Raw genomic sequence first — 11,767 nt, 5'->3', positions numbered from 1 at the left:
CGTGCGGCCAAATGGGACCAGCTTGGATGGATGGGGCATCTTGGTCAGCATGGATGAGTTGTTTCCGTGCCGTGTGACTTGACTGCTCAATCAATCCAAAGATAATTAATTGCCTTAACAAAATCTGCTTGCCAGACTTTTATCTGGAACATTCTTTGCACTGCAAATAAAAAGTGTGGTTGGCTTTCCATATGAACAATGCAACTTTATTGTACACTATTAATGCTTACTAATTAATATGCGGAGAAGGCAGGAAAGGGGTACTGATTGAGAATGATCAGCCATGATCACATTGAATGGCGGTGCTGGCTCGAAGGGCTGAATGGCCTACTCCTGCACCTATTGTCTAATACGGGTGGAATAGTAGCGCAGTGGTTGAGTTGCTGCCTTACAGCACCAGAGACCCAGGTTCGATCCTGACTATGGGTGCTGTCTGTACGGAGTTTGTACGTTCTCCCCGTGACCTGCGTGGGTTTTCTCTGAGATCTTCGGTTTCCTCCCACACTCCAAAGACGTGCAGGTTTGTACGTTAATTGGCTCGGTATAAATGTAAATTGTCCCTAGCGTGTGTAGGATAATGTTAGTGTGTGGGGATCGCTGGTCGACGCGGACTCAGTGGGCCGAAGGGCCTCTTTCTGCGCTGTATCTCTAAACTAAACTAAACAATCAAGACAATGCATTTCTAAGGATCGTTGCTGCACAGGTGGAAAGGGGAAGCCAAAATGCTGACAGTGCACTCGTCTAAATAGAAGAGTCACTTAAACAAAGACTTGCTTGGACAATCTGAGGTGGGCTGTGTTGAGTGACATGTTGACCAGAAGCAGAGATTACTTCTCCACTCCCTGCATGACAAAATCTGTACATATAAACTCTGAAGGGGAGATGGGACCTCATTTAGTGAGTGAGATTGGAATATGATTTAACAGGTACATATTAAATCGGCTTCATGAAGCAAGTATTCGAAGAACTTTACGTCTGTTTTATAATGAGAAAATAAACTATGTGAGAAGCAAAGCAAATTTCTTGTTATTAGTACATAAAGAACAACCAGTGTGTGTAGGATAGTGTTAATGTGCGGGGATCGCTGGTCGGCAAGGAGCTGGTGGTACGAGGGCCTGTTTCCACGCTGTATCTCTAAACTAAACCACAACCTCATTATTGCTTTACGTTATAGTTTTTAAGAAAAAAAAAATGTTTTCTCTGGTTCTAGGAGCGAAATTAGGCCATTTGCCCCATCAAGTCTATCTTCCATTCAATCATGGCTGATCTATCTTTCCCTCTCAACCCCATTCTCCTGCATTCTCCCCATAACGCCTGACACCCGTACTAATCAAGAACCTTTGCCTTAAAAATATCCATTGACTTGGCCTCCACAGCCGTCTGTGGCAATGAATTCCACAGATTCACCACCTTCTGACTGAAGAAATTCCTCCTCAACTTCTCCTTAAAGGAACGTCCTTTAATTCTGAGGCTGTGCCCTCTAGTCCTAGACTCTCCCACTAGTGGAAACATCCTCTCCACATTCACTCTATCCAGGCCTTTCACTATTTGGTAAGTTTCAATGAGGTCCCCCCTCATCCTTCTAAACTCCTGTGCACTATACATTAACAGTGGCATTTAGCTAATGGGTATACTCTGGGAGTTATCAGACTGTGTGCTGAAAGCTAAAGATACAATCTGGTGCTTGTTCTATCTCTAATCTCATGTGTGTGGTTCTAGCATAGGGGTGATTGCTGTATTCACTGAGCAGATGCCGCCTGAGTGGAAACTTTTACTTGAAGTCAGAAAATACTCGCTGTAAACAGTAAAAGTATTTTCCATAATTAGTCAAAATAAACATTGTCCAAATTACTTTGTGAAGATGTTATACAAAAGGAGCAGCGGTGGACATTTGTTGCTGGAGTGTGCCAATTCTCCCTCCCTGGTTGCAGGTTTTAGTTGCTTCACACACAGGCAAAACAAACTTTATAGTTGTTCTCTGCATGTCATAATGTGATAAGTGATAGGAGCAGAATTAGGCCATTCGGCCCATCAAGTCTACTCTGCCATTCAATCATGGCTGATCCATCTCTCCCTCCTAACCCCATTCTCCTGTCTTCTCCCCGTAACTCCTGACACCCGCACCAATCAAGAATCTATCTATCTCTGCTGTAAAAACATCCACTGACTTGGCCTCCACAGCCTTCTGTGACAAAGAATTCCACAGAATGACCACCCTCTAACTAAAGAAATTTCTCCTCATCTCCTTCCTAAAGGAATGTCCTTTAATTCTGAGGCTGTGATCTCTGGTCCTGGACTCTCCCACTAGTGGAAACATCCTCTCCATGTCCACTCTATCCAGGCCTTTCACTATTTGGTAAGTTTCAATGAGGTCCCCCCTCATTCTTCAACTCCAGCGAGTACAGGCCCAGTGCCATCAAACGCTTAGTTACACCAGTGAGGGGGGAAATGCGCGAGTATGGGCATTAAAGAGTGCAGAGGAATAGATACCGATGGCTCATGGGGTGATATCAAAATATGGTCAATACAAATTAGATAACATCAGAGACCAAAATTATTCTTCTTTGAGAGCTGTCAACCTAAGTGTTTATCTGTAGGAATGACACAAACTGCTGGATTAACTCAGCGGGTCAGACAGCATCTCTGGAGAACATGGATAGGTGACGTTTCACAGAGTGCTGGTGTAACTCAGCGGGTCAGACAGCATCTCTGGAGAACATGGGCAGGTGACGTTTCAGAGTGCTGGAGTAACTCAGCGGGTCAGGCAGCATCTCTGGAGAACATGGATAGGTGACGTTTCACAGAGTGCTGGAGTAACTCAGCGGGTAAGGCAGCATCTCTGGAGAACATGGATAGGTGACGTTTCAGGTCAGAACCCTTCTTCAGACTAGAAATGTGTTCCCCAGAGATGCTGCATGGCCCTCTGAGTTACTCCAGTAATTTGTGTCTTTCTATTTTTGTAAAGCAGCATCTGTAGTTCATTGTGTTTACTGCTTATCTGAAGGATTTATATTGACCTACTAATGATAATAATCTGTTAAATGCAGCAGAATCAAATATTTCAATAGACAATAGGTGCAGGAGGAGGCCATTCGGCCCTTCGAGCCAGCACCACCATTCAACGTGATCATGGCTGATCATTCTCAATCAGTACCCCGTTCCTGCCTTCGCCCCATACCCCCTGACTCCGCTATCCTTAAGAGCTCTATCCAGCTCTCTCTTGAATGCATTCAGAGAATTGGCCTCCACTGCCTTCTGAGGTAGAGAATTCCACAGATTCACAACTCTCTGACTGAAAAAGTTTTTCCTCATCTCAGTTCTAAATGGCCTACCCCTTATTCTTAAACTGTGGCCCCTTGTTCTGGACTCCCCCAACATTGGGAACATGTTTCCTGCCTCTAACGTGTCCAACCCCTTAATAATCTTATACGTTTCGATAAGATCTCCTCTCATCCTTCTAAATTCCAGTGTATACAAGCCTAGTCGCTCCATCCTTTCAACATATGATAGTCCCGCCATTCCGGGAATTAACCTAGTGAACCTACGCTGCACGCCCCCAATAGCAAGAATATCCTTCCTCAAATTTGGAGACCAAAACTGCACACAGTACTCCAAGTGGCGTTCAATATGTTAAAACTACACTTCTCTAGAAATTCAATTGAATAATGCTTTTCTTTATACTGCTATTTAATTGCAGAGCTGAATGCAAAAGTTTTGTTATCCAATTAAGTGGGTAGCTTGCAACGAGTCCCCATTTTTTTCTCTCCCCTTGTGATGCTGAAACTTTCATCCATTCTTTCACTGGACTTGATGACTTCTGTTGCCCTCCTGGCTGTGCTTGTCTTCAGTGTGGAAACAAGCCCTATGTCCCACGGAGTACACAACAAGCATGACCACCTGCTCACGTTAGTTCCGTTATCCAACTTTCCCATCCATTCCCTGCACACTAGGGGCTGCAGATTACAGAGGCCAATTAACCTCTAAACCCGCACGTCTTTGGGGACGAGGGAGGAAACCGGAGCACCCGGAGGAAACCCACATGGTCACAGGGAGAAGGTACAAACTCCACACACGCAGACAGCACCCGAGGCCAGGATAGAACCCGGGTCTCCGGCTTTGCCTCACCACTCTGCCCCACTTTGCTTCATGTTTTTCCATTGTCTGGAAGTAAATGCGTTCTCGTTGTCACCGGGAGAGAAGCAGTTGGTGTTCCCCTCCCTCTGACCTGCTCTTACTTGCACAGGGGCCTGTGCTGGTGGTCCTGTATTGATGTACTGCCTCGATAAGCTATCTGCATCGTTGTCACCCAGCCAGGTCCAGCAGTGATCATCTTAAGCTTTGTTCACCTTGGGACATAAACACACTTGAAGCACTACTTCAGTACAGTCAGACTAAATAACCGGCGAGGAGCGTGTAGACGCACGCCATCCTTTCAGGAGGAAGAATTCAATTAATCAGACTGACTTTGGATGCTTTCCTTCTCGTTTTCAAAAGCGTGTCTTGGAATGACCTAAACACAAGGCAAGTCAAAGTTATCAGTCGAGATATCTGCACACCCTATCAAATAGATCAGCTTTCTCATCTAACACAACCCAACATTTTCTTTCAAAAAGTAAAATAACTGAACTGATGAAGTTGGGACAGGTCTCTCCAGCCCCCAAAGTGTGCTGCTTATCTTGTTGTTCCCATCTCTATGGGAAGACGGCAGAGTAATAAGCTAACACTCACAGAGTGTGATATTGAGAGGGGAATCGAGTGTGTTCTGACCCAGACTCACCACAGCAGCCAGGTCCCCCCCTCTCTCACTGTGATGCCTGCCGCCCCTCCCACTGTTCCAACGTGTGATTGGTATTGACTAGCCTTTCTCTGAACAAAACCCATGCAAGCACACAGAATAGGAGAGAGCAAAGGTCTACCCTGACAAAGACACAAAGGGCTGGAGGCTGTACTCATTGGGCCAGGCAACGTCTGTGGAGGGAAGGGGCAGATTTCAAGTCGCGACCCTTCTTCAGACTCAACCCTTCCAATCTGCACTGGTTACCACCCTAAACACCAGTCGAGGGATCAAGTCTTAAAGCTTTCTGCCCATGCCATCTGCCAGAGCCCACCGAGTGTGATGTAGCAGTGCCTTTCGCCAGTGCACACTGCCAGTGCCCTCTGCCAGTGTGCTTCGCCAGTGCCCAACACTGCACACTGCTAGTAAGCTCCAGCAGTGTGATGTAGCGGTGCCTTCTGCCAGTGCGATGTAGCAGTGCCCTTCAGGAGTCCACTCTGCCAGTGCCCTCTGCCATGTGCTTCACCAGTGCCCAACTCCAGTACAAGCTGCGAGTGAGCTCCAGCAATGCCTCTGCCGATGCAATGTAGCAGTGCCCTTCACCAGTCCACTCTGACAGTGCCCTCTGTCAGTGCCCAACTCCAGTGCACACTGCTAGTGAGCCCCAGCAGTGTGATGTAGCAGTGCCCTCTGCCAGTGCGATGCGGCAGTGCCCTTCAGCGGTCCAATCTGCCAGTGTCTTCCAACAGTGCCCTCCGCCAGTGCACTCTGCTAGTGAGCTGCACCAGTGTCCTATGCCAGTGCTATGCAGCAGTGCCCTGTGCCAGTAGCAGAGCCTATACGGCTGGGTGTCAACAGTGCCCGCTGATATCGCCTCCAGTCAGTGCACTCTGCCAGTGCCCGTCGACATCGCCCACAGCCAGTGCACTCTGCCAGTGCCCACCGACATCGCCCACAGCCAGTGCACTCTGCCAGTGCCCACTGACATCGCCCACAGCCAGTGCACTCTGCCAGTGCCCACTGACATCGCCTCCAGTCAGTGCACTCTGCCAGAGCCCACTGACATTGCCACAGCCAGTGAGCTCCACCAGCTTGCCCTTCCAGTGCCTTGACCAAAGACTGGTCTTTACCATCCTAGCGGCTGACTGCAGAGATCTGTGAGAATGATCCAATTCATAACTTCTTATCCGCAGGACACAGCGATGTAAACATTGGGGGGAAAACGTGACCTCTAACTTTTCACCAATGACCTCCCTCCCTCCCTCCCTAATTATAGGTGGTTCTCACTCTTAATGCAGTACAGGGTGGAAATAATAAACCGACCGGAAACATGAGCTTGTTTCTCTTTCCACAGGTGCAGTCTGACCCGCGAGTGTTTCTAGCATTTTCCACTTTAGAGCAGTACAGTGGCGCTGCGGCAGAGTTGCTGCCTTACGGCATCAGAGACCCAATTTGATCCTGTCTGTCTGTATGGAGTTGGTACGTTCTCCCTGTCACCTGCGTGGGTTTTCTCCTGGCACACCGGTTTCCTCCCACATGGCAAAGATGTACAGGTTTGTAGGTTAATTGGCTCGGTAAAATTGTAAATTGTCCCTGGTGTGTGTAGGATAGTGTTAGTGTGCGGGGATCGCTGGTCAGCATGGGCTCGACGGGCCGAAGGGGCTGTTTTCACTCTGTATCTCTGAAACTAAAACTGTAAAAGAGAGCAGAACTCATTAGGAAGCCTGACCATTGAAGAGGAATGCAGGCAGGATGGAAATCAGCAATCTGATCTCTGATGTTTATCTTCAGCTGAATAGAACTTTCAAGATGACTGCAGTGAAATAATGGCACCTCCCTTGAAACATTGTTCATCAACCATCATGGTCATGGCAGTACTGGAGCTAGTCAGCTCCTCCGTTTCACAACAATACCTGCCAAACACTCGTATTTTGCCACTTGAATTCATCCAGCTTTCCATTTAGTGGAAGAATTCAATTAATCAGTGTATTAGGGTTGCCAACTTCCTCACACCCAGATACGGGACAAAGGGTGACGTCACCGCCCCGCGCCCCACGTGACCTCACCCAGCCAGCGGCCACGTGTTCCTGGCCCGGGCGGCCACCATTGGTGGAGCGGGAGCACGTGGCCGCTGACTAAGTGAGGTCACGTGGGGCGGTGACGTCACCCTTTTGTCCCGTATTTGGGAGTGAGGAAGTTGGCAACCCTACTAATACAAGGGCGGTCCTGTACTGGACAAACTAATTTAGCCCAAAATACGGGATGTCCCGGCTAATATGGGACAGTTGGCGACCTTAGGTGTAACAATGATCTAGTCTACATTTTCCTTGATCTCATCCCCTTTGAACTGGTCTCACAACTTACACTTCCTTATCTATGTATCTCCCACTCCCCTGACATCAGTCTGAAGAAGGGTCTCGACCCGAAACGTCACCCATTCCTTCTCTCCAGAGATGCTGCTTGTCCCGCTGAACTACTCCAGCATTTTGTGCCTGCCTATCTTCGGTATAAACCAGCATCTGCAGTTCCTTTCTACACAAGCATCGAAGCACATTGCATAGTCCATGTTAAGCAGTCCAGGTCATGAACACAATGCATTATCAATTCCACTATTATATTTCTTTCTGATGCAGCTCTGCCATTATTCAGACCACACTTTGAAGAGCCATTATCTAAGGCAACTGAGGATAAATTCACATCACGTAATATTGCGATCATGTAATTTTACCCAAGGTGATCAGTTTTTGTGTATGAACACATCACAATATACACCACAGAGAACATGGATAGGCGATGTTTCTGGTTGGGACCCTTCTTCAGAAATGTCGCATATCCATGTTCTCCAGAGATGCTGCTTGACCTATTGAGCTACCCCAGCAGAGTGTCTTTTTTTGGTAAACCAGCATCTGCAGTTGCTTGTGTGTACATAATAAATATCATGGGCTCTGACCTTTTGGACTAGCTTCCATGGCAAAGGCCTCACTTCCATCCATGTAACATCATGGACCAACTCAGGAACAGCTTCTTCCCCTCTGTTCTCAGGCTTCTGAACGGTCCTTATTATTAAGGGATTGGACACGTTAGAGGCAGGAAACATGTTCCCGATGTTGGGGGAGTCCAGAACCAGGGGCCACAGTTTAAGAATAAGGGGTAGGCCATTTACAACAGAGACGAGGAGAAACCTTTTTAGTCAGAGTTGTAAATCTGTGGAATTCTCTGCCTCAGAAGGCAGTGGAGGCCAATTCTCTGAATGCTTTCAAGAGAGAGCTAGATAGAGCTCTTAAGGATAGCGGAGTCAGGGGGTATGGGGAGAAGGCAGGAACAGGGTACTGATTGAGAATGATCAGCCATGATCATATTGAATGGTGGTGCTGGCTCGAAGGGCCGAATGGCCCACTCCTGCACCTATTGTCTATTGTCCTTCCATAAGCTAGGGTACTGTCCGATTCACCTCTACCCCATTGCGGACATTAGACTTTGTCTGTGGAACTGATGCGCTACAATGCTGAGAACTATATGCTGCACTCTGCATCTTCCCCTTTGCTCTACATATTGTACAGGAGTTTGACTTGATTGTATTTATGTACAGTATTGTCTGATCTGTTTGGCTGGCGTGCAAAACAAAACTATTCACTGTACCTCGGTACACGTGGCAATAATAAACCTAAATCTAACCATCAAATAAACTGCTCTGATTGATATATTTAGATACCTCTTCAAAAAACATAGTCAGGCAGGATCTCCAAAACAAGTGCACGTTTCCTATTCCAAGTCAAGTCAAATTTATTTGTCACATACACATACACGATGTGCAGTGAAATGAAAGTGGCAATGCCTGCGGGTTGTGCACAAAAAGAATTACAGTTACAGCATATAAATAAAGTTAATAAGTTACTATTAGTGTCGACAAAAATTTAGTCTCTGGGGTTATAAAAGTTGACAGTCCTGATGGCCTGTGAGAAGAAACTCCGTCTCATCCTCTCCATTTTCACAGCGTGACAGCGGAGGCGTTTGCCCGATCGTAGCATCTGGAACAGTCTGTTACTGGGGTGGCAGGGGTCCCTCATGATCTTGCTTGCTCTGGATCTGCACCTCCTGATGTATAGGTCCTGCAGGGGGACGAGTGTAGTTCCCATGGTGCGTTCTGCCGAACGCACTACTCTCTGCAGGGCCATCCTGTCCTGGGCAGAGCTGTTCCCAAACCAGACTGTAATGTTGCCGGACAGGATGCTCTCTACAGCCCCAGAGTAGAAGCAATGAAGGATCCTCAGAGACACTCTGAATTTCCTCAGTTGTCTAAGGTGGTAAAGGCGCTGCTTAGCCTTACCCACCAGTGCGGCAATGTGCGTTGCCCATGTCAGATCCTCTGCGATGCGGACTCCCAAGTATTTAAAACTGCTCACCCTATCCACAATAGACCCATTTATCTCCAGTGGCGTGTACGTCCTTGGATGTTTAGCCCTTCTGAAGTCCACAATCAGCTCCTTTGTTTCAGTGACATTCAAGAGGAGGCTATTGTCCTGACACCAGAGTGCCAGATCAGCCACCTCCTCCCGGTAGGCCTTCTCATCATTGTTGGAGATCCGGCTCACCACCAGTGTCATCAGCAAACTTGATGATGGAGTTTGAGCTGAACCTGGCCCCAGTCATGTGTGTACAGTAGGGGGCTAAGGACGCAGCCCTGGGGGATCCTATGTTCAGGGTGAGGGAGCTAGATGTGTGTTCCCCCATCCTGACCACTTGGGACCCAGGCACACAGATCCTGGCTGCTAAGCCCCAGTTCCCGCAGCTTCTCAAAGTCTGCTGGGGACTATTGTGTTGAATGCTGAACTAAAGTCAATGAACAGTATCCTCACATAGCCCCCCTGGCTGTCCAGATGAGAGAGAGCGGTGTGTAGAACCTGGGAGACCGCATCATCCGTGGACCTGTTCGGACGGTATGCGAACTGTAGTGGGTCCATGTTGCGAGGAAGGAGGGCACAGATGTGCTTCTTGACTAGCCTCTCAAAGCATTTCATGACAACCGAGGTGAGGGCCACCGGTCGGTAGTCATTTAAACACACTGGAGAGGCATTCTCACTAATTCCTCACCAATCCCTCTCTTTCCACTTGTAGATTATCTGCAGTCTCGCTGAGTTTTCTTATAATAATTCTCTATTACTGACATTAAACTAACTGACTTGTAATTACCTCTTCACAGATGCTATCTGACCAGATTATTTTATTTCAAGTTTATCAGGGGGGATCTTATTGAAACATATAAGATAATTAGGGGATTGGACACATTAGAGGCAGGAAACATGTTCCCAATGTTGGGGGAGTCCAGAACAAGGGGCCACAGTTTAAGAATAAAGTGTAGGCCATTTAGAATGGAGATGAGGAAGAACTTTTTCAGTCAGAGAGTGGTGGAGGTGTGGAATTCTCTGCCTCAGAAGGCAGTGGAGGCCAGTTCGTTGGATGCTTTCAAGAGAGCTGGATAGAGCTCTTAAGGATAGCGGAGTGAGGGGGTATGGGGAGAAGGCAGGAACGGGGTACTGATTGAGAGTGATCAGCCATGATCGCATTGAATGGCGGTGCTGGCTCGAAGGGCTGAATGGCCTACTCCTGCACCTATTGTCTATTGTACTTCTTCAGTTTAAAATTAATTCTGTACGGTGGAAAATGTAAAATGTTACGCCCATTTACATCTATCCTGGAAGATGTCAGAATGTGGACAAGGCTGCCACCTAGGAAGAGGGAATGCAAACAGCAAGTAAACGGATTACTTGACAAATGGATGCATTAGCAAAAATGATTCATTGATTGAGAGATACAGCATGAAAAACAGGCTCTGTGGCCCACCAGTCTTCACCGACCTTCGATCGCCCATTCACACGAGTTCTTTAAGAAAATAACTGCAGATGCTGGTACAAATCGATTTATTCACAAAATGCTGGAGTAACTCAGCAGGTCAGGCAGCATCTCGGGAGAAGGAATGGGTGACGTTTCGGGTCGAGACCCTTCTTCAGACGAGTTCTTTGTCATCTTACGTTCTCATCCAATCTCTACACACTAGGGGCAATTTACAGGGGCCTACAATTAACCTACAAACCCACACGCCTTTGGGATGTGGGAGGGAACCGGGGAACTCAGAGGAAATCCATGCGGTCACAGAGAGAACTTACAAACTCCACAGACAGCACCGGAGGTCAGGATTGAACCCGGATCTCTGATGCTGAAAGTCAGCACCTCTCACCAACTGCATCAGTGTGAGTGAGCCCTGCTCTTTTTGTGAACTGTTCTTTATTAGATGTAGTTCAAGGTACTTAAATGAAGACCTGGTATTTATAACCACATTTTTATCGCAGTGACATTTTTTTACAGTAAATTATTTTGAGTGATGTCTTTACTTGCTTTCCAACTTGTCCCTTATGACTAATAGCCATGCAGAATATAAGCGGTTGGATTAAAAAATGTGGTCTTCCTTTACTTATTCAGTCCTGGACACATCTATGGGTGGCATAGTGGTAGAGCTGCTGCCTTACAGCGCCAGTGACCCTCTACACCCTAACTTGGCTGTAGTTTGAACGTTCTCCCCCTGGATTTCCTCCCACATTCCAAAGACGTACAGGTTTGTAGGTTAATTGGCTTGGTATTAACGTAAATTGTCCCTAGTGTGTGTAGGATAGCGTTAGTGTGCCAGGATCGCTGGTCAAAGCGGACTCTGTGGGCTGAAGGAGTTAGTTCCGCGCTGCATCTCTAAACTAAACAAAACAGAAGTGACAAAACAAATGGCCTCATGGCAGCAAACTATTCTTTTTGGACTTCAAATTTGAACGTCTACAGCAGATCTATTGCGGGGGAGGAGGGAATTTAGGGTCTTGAAATGTCCGTAAATGGATCAAGGAAGAGTCTTCCAATACATATCGCAAACACTGACTGTAATTTTAGCAAAGGCCCATTTATTTAAGAATGATTAAAAAGGTGGTTTTTTTAAAAATTCGCCATATTTTC

The sequence above is a fragment of the Rhinoraja longicauda genome, chromosome 20 (genome assembly GCF_053455715.1).
Source record: "Rhinoraja longicauda isolate Sanriku21f chromosome 20, sRhiLon1.1, whole genome shotgun sequence".
In the NCBI taxonomy this organism is placed as follows: Eukaryota; Metazoa; Chordata; class Chondrichthyes; order Rajiformes; family Arhynchobatidae; genus Rhinoraja; species Rhinoraja longicauda.
This window is presented reverse-complemented; position numbering follows the sequence as displayed.